This window comes from Pelophylax lessonae (genome assembly GCF_965119305.1).
Source record: "Pelophylax lessonae genome assembly, chromosome: 3".
Classification (NCBI taxonomy): domain Eukaryota; kingdom Metazoa; phylum Chordata; class Amphibia; order Anura; family Ranidae; genus Pelophylax; species Pelophylax lessonae.
This window is the reverse complement of record NC_138770.1, coordinates 200,249,452-200,259,621: the sequence shown is the minus strand read 5'-3', so window position 1 is coordinate 200,259,621 and position 10,170 is coordinate 200,249,452.

Genomic DNA, 10,170 nt, shown 5'->3' with positions numbered 1-10,170 from the left:
GAAGGAAGGAATGCCAAAGTTTAATAATGACACTCCTAAATGTATTAAATGGAAGGAACCGTATTGCAGAGAAAATGTGTTGGCTATAATTAAAGTGGTTGTAAACCCTTTCATATATCCAGTGAAGTGACGGGCCTTGGCTGATAGACAGAGATAAAACAAATCCTCCTACATACGTTGTATCTGTCTATGTTGTTGTGTATGTATGTATCTGTCTGCAGTGTTCTCTTCTCTACATCCATTCAAAGTCCAGAATTTATAAAGCTTGTCTAAGCATTCAGAAAAAAGGGGGCGTAGCGCTAAAGTCACATTCTGTAGAGCTCAGTGAGGAGAGCTCTGAGAGTTGATTGGAGAGAAGGGACACACACCCTTCACACAGCTCACAGGAACAAAGCTGAGGCTGTCAATCAGCTGGAGGTCCCTCCCCTGTTATCTCTTGGTGTCAGGAAAACTTGTCAGAAGTGACTCATTCTGATAGAGGAACAAAGCAGCAGACAGAAATGACACTTAGAGCTCCGGATAGGGTCAAGTACACACTATAGAGCGATATGCTTTATTCTGAAGTTTACAACCAGTTTAAGCAATGCCATTAATCCAAAATTACAAAAGACATAAGTGCAAAGATGCCCAGTAAACCCTTATAAAAGACCAATATAGTAAAAACTGATTTTTAATTCATTGAAATGTAAAAAGCATATAAAGATTACAAAACGATAAATGGTATACAAAAGTGGTAAAAATAAAACATCGAAGTACCCTTAAAGACACAGGGACATGGTAAACGTGAGGCTACCCGTGAATTGCCATCGGGCTATCCGCCATGAACTCTTGCATGAACACCTGCATACAGCTGATTTTGTTGAAAATTTATATAAGTTATATAAATTATTTAAAAAAACTTATATAAGTTATATCGGATTTATACTGCAATTTTATTATATGTTTTGTTGAAAGTGATAAACAGACTTACATTCAGTTAGAAAATCAATATGTGTATTTCCTTGTTATTTGCAGGCAGATTGTGCTGGCATAAAATGTCATGTACTGAAAAACTGCCCACGTATGAAGTTTAGTTATTACTGTCCAAGACACGCTGCAAAAAAATCTGTTCACAACTTTGAGACTATATTGCCTCCTACTGGATTAACTTGGATACCAAGTGCTGTGCGTAGTTGGATGTGCTAAATACATCTAATTTATAGTTAAAAGAAAAGTACGGAGTTTAAAAAAAAATTGATTATTGTAAGCAACACTGCTAGTTATTTATCTCTGTAACTGATATATTCTGCTGGACAGCTTTTTCACCCGTGGACGCCCCCGTGGTGACGAACTGTGAGGCTGGATTCATCCTTTTTTATGGATAGTGTAGGACCCACTGACAATGGGGTACTTTGACGTAGTGGTGGGCTTGAGCACGATATGGCCATATGGTGGCACCAAATCCCCATTTTTATTTATGGATTGTCACCATATTTGATAGTTATTTCTTTAGCATGTGTGCGCTATTCTTTTTTAATATACATGTCGCTTGGTTCATAGCTGCCCCGGCTTTAGATATACATGTTCAGGTTTTGCTCCCCCAATTTTTTGCTTGTTTATTATGTATTCAGTCTGACCAGACTTCTGAGGTTGAGCACCCCACCCCCTACACACACCTGTACTCTATCGGTGTCCTCTATCAAGTAGATATAGGAGAAGTCCCTTGTAGTGCAGTTGCACATCTCTCCCAGCAAGAAGTGTTATCTCCAAGGGTTAGAGAGGCTGGATTCATCCTTTTTTATGGATAGTGTATGACCCACTGACAATGGGGTACTTTGACGTAATGGTGGGCTTGAGCACGATATGGCCATATGGTGGGACCAAATCCCCATTTTTATTTATGGATTATCTCCATATTTGATAGTCATTTCTTTAGCATGTGTGCGCTATTCTTTTTTAATAAAAAATATATATTATTTTTTCAAAACGTTCTGCCATTTTTCATTTATTGAAAAAAAAAATAAAAAACCTAGCAGAGATTAAGTACCTTCAAAAGAAAGCTCTATTTGTGTGAAAAAAATTATATAAATTTCATTTGCTTACAGTGTTGCTTGACTGCGCAATTACCAGGTAAAGTAGCATAGTGCCGAATTAGCAAAAAATGCCTTGGTCATGAAGTTGGTAAAATCTTCCGGAGCTTAAAGTGTTTGTTACCCCCAACACTTCATATTCCTGATATGTACCTGCTGTACCATGTACGTGTATGAAAAAGTATCTTGTTCTCTTTGTAATGCTTCTTTTGTGTGAAATCCCTGGTGTTCCTGCCAGTCCCCTTGCTTTCCTATTAAAAACTGACCGCACTAAGCAGGAGAGAACACCACGGCCAGTTCTCTAGGTATGGTGGGAACTCAGTATCTCTCCTCTAATGATCAGACATGTCCTGACACACCGCTGCTGCACAGCCATTCACTGGGCAGCTTAATGGGCTGCTGCTTCTCCTTCCCCAGCTCTTATGCAGCTGAAAACAGAGGGAATGGGATCACTTTAAAAAAAGAAAAAAGGTATTTATAATGTTTTTATTTATATCTATACAAAAATGTTTTGCATTTCATTTTGGTTTTAAACTGAATAGGTTCTTTAAAAGCTCATCATTTACAATAACTTTAAGGCCTCATGCACACTGCTGCTGTTAAACTCACGTTTTTTTTTTTTTTTTTAACAGCCCTTAAACTCCCTTCTATGTTATCCTATGTGTCTATGCACACATGGACATTTTTAGCAGTTTATCAGCAGGGGAGTTAAGGGCCTGTTATCTAAACACCCTAAAATCATGTTCAAGAGCAGTTCCTTTGACCACAAAAAATGCTAAACGCTGAAAAACGTTCAAAAACATGCCTAAACTCTAGGCACGTTTAGCACTTCATATTTTCTCTATTTCAGCTGCCAGAATAAATAAAAATTCTGGCCAATGAAATAAATAAGCACCCAAACCCCAAACTCTGTTAAACTCTTTTGGAAAAAATGCAGCGTAGGTTTATACGTAGAGTTTATAACGCTGATTTTCTCCTGTCAGGGTAAACAATGTCAGATGATGACGAAATGCATAGGGGGGAGCCTGTGACATGTGACGCTCTACACTATTGGAGGACGCGGCGGCCATTTTGCTAGTTATCCAACTGGCTGCTTCAACACATGAGAGCCTGCTTGCTAATTCTTATGTAAGTTGTATACCATCTTTTAACCGCTTGCCGACCGCCGCACGACTATTTACTGCAGCGGTCAGCCCCGTACAGGCAAAGTGACGTAGGGCTACGTCGCTTGCCTGTGAGCCTGTAGGGGGCGAGCGCGCGCCGCTGGAGGCGCGCTCCCGCCCCCGCTCGTTCTCTAACAAGTCCGCCCGATGTCCGCCTGTCACTCGCGATCGTCCGGTGCAGAGGGAGAAAGGAACGCCTGTCATTCTCTCTTGTGTAACTGCAGAGATCATACGGTCCTACTATGTAGGATTGTATATCTCTGTAGTTACACGAAAAGCCACGCCCCTTTACAGTTAGAAACACGCCCCTAGGGACACATTTAACCCCTGCCTCTCCAATAAAGTTAACCTCTTCCCTGCCAGTGTCATTTTTACATTAATAGTGCATATGTATAACACTGATTACTGTAGTAATGTCACTGGTATCCCAGAAAGCTATGTTTGTGGGAAAAAAGGACATCAATTTCATTTGGGTACAGCATCGCACGACCGCGCAATTGTCCGTTAAATTTCGCAGTGCCGAATTGCAAAATAGGGCCTGGTCAGGAAGGGGTAAAATCTCCCGGGGCTTAATTGGTTAATAAACTGTTTGTGATACATACTGCACCATGAGGAGTCTCTCCCTCTTTTTTATGATCTGGGGTATAATCTGAAGTCTGATATTGGTATATCCGGCAATCGATCGAGGACTGCGAGGGGATTGTTTTGTGAGCACTCCTGGCGTTATATGTTCCTGCATTAGATTGGCCTTTGTAATGAGGGTCAGTCTCATCTGGTAAGAGGCCCTGACACTTGGGTGCTGGTGGTGGTCCCTGAATTAAGCACTGGCGTCACGATTTGTTGGACATTGTTTTTGCACTCATCTTTCCCTGTGGACTGTACAAAGATCGTACATAATTGTATACACACATATGCATTTTTTTTTCTAACATCAACAACCTTTTTTCCATTGATTTTCAGGTGCTAGATTTTACTTTGAGGTAACTATTCACTGTTGTGGATATAGATTTGAAGCAAATCTTTCATGAAACAGCCATATGAGCTGCCACTGCTGACCACCTTCTGAAAAGTTTAGACGTCTGGCTGTTTATCTTGCTTTTACTACTACTGCTTCGCTGGTTAAACTATACTCTGTTACATTACTTTAGATTACTTGCAATTATTTGAGATGAATAATAACATTTCAAGTTCATATTAACATATTAACAATCCTTTCTATGCCCCCATGGACACACTGCAGAATTGTGAAACATTTCCATCTGACAAAATCTGATCTGGATGTGTGTTACTGTATTGGCAGAAATAATGTAATATTAAATAGCCTGACAAGTATCTGATCTTGTTCCACAAAATATAGTTCCATTGCTTGGAATAAAACTCCCACCACCATCCTTGACTGTAGGCAAGACACACTTGTCTTTGTACGCCTCATCTGGTTGACGCCACATACGCTTGACACCATCTGAACCAAATAAGTTTATCTTGTTCTCATCAGACCACAGGACAGGGTTCCGGTAATCCATGTCCATAGTCTGCTTGTCTTCAGCAAAATGTTTGCGGGCTTTCTTGTGCATCATCTTTAGAAGAGGCTTCCTTCTGGGATGACAGCCATGCAGACCAATTTGATGCAGTGTGCGGCGTATGGTCTGAGCACTGACAGACTGACCCCCCCGAATCACTTCAACCTCTGCAACAATGCTGGCAGCACTCATATGAATATTTCCCAAAGATAACCTCTAGATATGACGCTGAGCACATGCACTCAACTTCTTTGGTCGACCATAGCAAGGCCTGTTATGAGTGGAACCTGTCCTGTTAAACCGCTGTATGGTCTTGGACACAATGCTGCAGCTCAGTTTCAGGGTCTTGGAAACCTTTTTATAGCCTAGGCCATCTTTATGTAGAGCAACAATTCTTGTTTTCAGATCCTCAGAGAGTTCTTTGCCATGAGGGGCCATATTGAACTTCCAGTGACCAGTATGGGAGAGTGAGAGTGACAACACCAAATTTAACACACCTGCTCCCTATTCACACCTGAGACCTTGTTACACTAACAAGTCACATGACACCGGAAAGGAAAATGGCTAATTGGGCCCAATTTGGACATTTTTACTTAGGGGTGTATACACTTTTGTTGCCAGTTGTTTAGACATTAATGGCAGTGTGCTGAGTTATTTTGAGGGGACAGCAAATTTACACGGTTACCTTCGGGATGTAATAAACAAATATGTGAAAACCAAAGGTAACAAAGGATGTTCCTGTTGGCCTGGATGATAGCAATAAAAACCTGACAGGTGTTGTAATCCCTTCACTCATTGCCAAAAACTAAAAAACTTTAAACACAGCTTCAAAAAAGCTCATGTTCCTTTTTAAGCTACAAGTGACAGATGTGGACAGTCAGTCTGTACTGAAAAGAATAGGATTCCCATTGTGGGCTGAAGCTGGCCATACATGGGTCAAATTCCCACTGCCACTGACATGTCATGTTGTATGTTTTACACACACCTGACAAGCCGACTGTCTGCTTTCAGATGGAAGATTGCTTCCACAGACTAGCCGACTGTCTGCTTTCAGATGGAAGATTGCTTCCACAGAGTAGCCGACTGTCTGCTTTCAGATGGAAGATTGCTTCCACAGACTAGCCGACTGTCTGCTTTCAGATGGATGATTGCTTCCACAGACTAGCCGACTGTCTGCTTTCAGATGGAAGATTGCTTCCACAGACTAGCCGACTGTCTGCTTTCAGATGGAAGATTGCTTCCACAGACTAGCCGACTGTCTGCTTTCAGATGGAAGATTGCTTCCACAGAGTAGCCGACTGTCTGCTTTCAGATGGAAGATTGCTTCCACAGACTAGCCGACTGTCTGCTTTCAGATGGAAGATTGCTTCCACAGAGTAGCCGACTGTCTGCTTTCAGATGGAAGATTGCTTCCACAGACTAGCCGACTGTCTGCTTTCAGATGGAAGATTGCTTCCACAGAGTAGCCGACTGTCTGCTTTCAGATGGAAGATTGCTTCCACAGACTAGCGGACTGTCTGCTTTCAGATGGAAGATTGCTTCCACAGAGTAGCCGACTGTCTGCTTTCAGATGGAAGATTGCTTCCACAGACTAGCCGACTATCTGCTTTCAGATGGAAGATTGCTTCCACAGACTAGCCGACTGTCTGCTTTCAGATAGAAGATTGCTTCCACAGACCCCTGGTAGTGCACCTGCCTACTCTCTCTCCATCGTTCCCAGGCTCTGCTGACCCACCTGTGGGCCTGGCACCAACATGGAGGGTGTCACAGAGGAGAGGGATACCAGAGTCCATTCACTGATCTTTCCTGGCTAGTAAGAACCCAGAAGTGATGAGTATTACACCATTTCCAGTTTCCGTTGTCACATGAAGTGCAGGACAACAAATTCCGTTAAACTTCTAGGAAGTAGAAGACCATTTAAAGGTTACAACCAATATATTTAATTTAACCACTTGCCCTCCGGAAGGTTTACCCTCCTTCATGACCAGGCCATTTTCTGCGATACAGCACTGCATTACTTTTTTTTTTTTGTGCTATAAACAAAAAAAGACAGACAATTAAAAAATATATATATTTATTACCTTTCTGCTATAAAACATGTCTAATAAATAAAATGGAAAAAAATCAAAGTTCTTCATCAATTCAGACCAATTTGTATACCGCCACATCATTTTGGCATAAAAAGAAAAATATCACAAGCGTATATTGATTGGTTTCCACTAAAGTTATAGCATCTACAAACTATGGGATAGATTTACTGAATTTTCCATTTACATTTTTTTTTACTAGTAATGACGGTGATCAACCTATAGCGGGACTGGGACATTGCGGCCAACAAAGTGACACTTTTTGGGGAACCAGGGACACCAATACAAAGATCAGTGCAAAAAATATTCACCGTCACTGTACTAATGACACTGGCAGGAAAGAGGTTAACATCAGGGGAGATCAAAGGGTTAAATGTGTTCCTAGGGAGTGTTTACTAACTGTGTGTGTGGGGGGGGGTGTTTGTACTGTGGGAAGGTAAGAGATCTGTGTTCCTGTTTAGCAGAAACACAGGATCACTACCTTCCCTTCTCACAGAGCAGCGATCTGCCTTGTTTACATCTCTCTCAGGAACGATTGGCTTCCACTGTGTCCAGTGACCTGGAAGTGCAGGATCACCTACAGGTACGTGATCCTGTACAGAGGAGCTGCTTTGTCGCCGTATATATACACAGTATGCGGTCTGTGATTTTTAATGAAATTAAAATAATTATTTTAAATTACAAAATACACTTGTGCAGCTGTAATTTTTTTGCTACCACCCCTAAAAAAAAACAAAAAAAAAAAACAAAACATGCAGTTTTCCTTTAACCACTTCCGTGTATTATGCCCACCGTGTATTTATGTCGGTATTTTGACGTTAAATACTGGGGTTATAGCAGCAGATAGCTGCCATAACCCCGGTATTTTTCTACAGGGCCGGCGGTTCTCTTTCACATAAAAGTGGTCCCAGTGGTGGATTCACTGTGGGATCAATTTTATAGGTGACAGGAGAGGTGCCCATCCCCCTCCCGGCCGTTTTCCCCGCCTACTGGAGCCGTCAGTACCAGGGAAAACGATCTGGTCCTTTCAGGTCCTAGGCAGGAAGTCAAGTGAGGGCAATCTGGCCCCCGCTCGACTCTATGGCCTTGGAGGACCAGAGTGACGTAATACATTGCTTCCTCCCAATGGCCTTAAAGTGTAAAGGTGAGATCTGAAGTCTTTTTGACCCCAGATCTCACATTAAAGAGGACCTGTCCGGCTTATTCCTATTACAAGGGACGTTTACATTCCTTGTAAAAGGAATAAAAGTAATCAAAACATTTTTTTTTTAAAAAGGACAGTGAAAAATAAAAAATAAAAGGTAAAATAAATAAGAAAAAGAAAATGTAAAGGGCCCGGTTCCTTTAAAGCTGTCACGCAGAAGCAAACGTTTACGCAAGTCACCCGTGCATATGTAAACGGTGTTCAAACCACACATGTGAGGTATCGCAGCAATCGTTAGTGCATGAGCAAGAATTCTAGCTCTAGACCTCCTCTGTAACTCTAAACTTGTAACCTGTAGAAATTTTTAAAGCGTCGCGTAGGGAGATTTTTAAGTACCAATGTTTGTTGCCATTCCACGAGCATGCGACATTTTGAAGCATGACATGTTCGGTATCAATTTACTCAACGTAACATTTGCTTTCACATTCTAGAAAAAAAATGGACTAACTTTACAGTTTTCTTATTTTTAATTTAAAAAAGTGTATTTTTTTTTTTAAATTGCGTTTGTAAGATCGCTGCGCAAATACAATTGACAAAGTATATGCAGCGATCTCTATGTTTTTTCTCTAGGGTCTCTGCTAAAAAATATATACATAGTGTTTGGGGGTTCTAGGTAATTTTCTAGCAAAAAAAAATACTGATTTTAACTTGTAAACAACAAGTGTCAGAAATAGGTCTGGTCCTTAAGGAGTTTAAGTTATCAATGGTGTGACAGTCAGTGTCAAGCTTCCCGTGAGCACTGGTTTGTGAAGAAAGGTTGTACTCATTGAATTGCTCATTGTTAGGTTAAATTTCCCTGAAGAAGTTTTCCAAATATTTCTTGTAAACACCCTTGTCTTCAAGCCGCTCCAGTCTATTCCCTCGTCATTCAAACCTTTGGAATTGCAATGCCTATGTGTAATGTCTGTTGGACATTAAGGCCCCTTTCACACTGTAGAGTCAGTCGGCGGACTCCGTTTTTCTCAGCGGGGGATAGATCCGCCGATCCCCTACTGAGCAGGCAGATGGCAGCTCTGTCTCCGCGCTGTGTGCGGAGACAGAGCTGTCAGGTCCCCGCTGTTCTCTATGGGGGAATCGGATGAGAACGGACCGTCTGTCCGTTCTCATCCAATCCGATCCGATGGACGGATGGAAAATAGGGTTTCTATCCATCCAGATTTGACGGATCAGATCGGATGTCAGCGGACATGTCTCCGCTGACATCCGATGCCCCAATAGAGATGCATGGGGCATCCGTTCAGATCCGCCAAAAAAAAAAATGGACGGGCGGATCTGAACGATCCACCTGTGTGAAAGGGGCCTAAGGCAGAGGCCAGTCAGAGAATCCAGCTTACAAAAATCTCATCTTTTGCCATGAGTAACAAAAGAGACAGGAGCTACCAAGTCTTCAGCAGATTCTGCACTAAAACAGAGCTAAGAAATTGTTTAGTGACAGGAACCTTTTTGCAAAGGCTAAATTGGGGGAACAGTACACCTAAATTGGTTTTCACCTTAGATCTGTTTTAGGTGGTTTCATAGTAAAAATGGTGAATGCATATGCAATCAAGCCTTTCAAAATGCAATAAATAGTTTTGGTTGGTATTAAGCTTTAATTAATATTACTGCAAGGTGCTTTCCTCTGGACAGTTCCTCAAGTGTATATCCAATTACCCAAGAAAGAAGAAATTTGTATTAGCTGTGCCTCTTCAAGTGTAACCAACACTACCCCTCTTGAATCGAAAACAGTAATAAAAAAACAAATCAGTTAAGTAGATGTGAACGGTTACCATGCTAAAAGTCAGAGTTCCTGCCATGGAAACTAAGGCAGTGCCTGTCAACATGGCAACGGGCTGAGGAGTGCATTACCATGGAAATAGCTTACTGCTAGTTAATAGGATAAGTTATTGTGCAGGAATGTGACATAGAAGAGCCTTAAAGCGATTGTAAAGTCTTGTTTTTGTATTTAAAAATTACAAACATGTTATTCTTAACTGCTCGGTGCAGTGGTTTTGCACAGAGCAGCCCGGATCCTCCTCTTCTCGGGTCTCTCCCACCTGTAGAGTGCCTCCACAGCAAGCAGCTTGCTTTGGGGGGACCCGAGCCACAGCTCCATGTTTCTGTTCAGACAGGGAGCTGCAGTTAGACCCC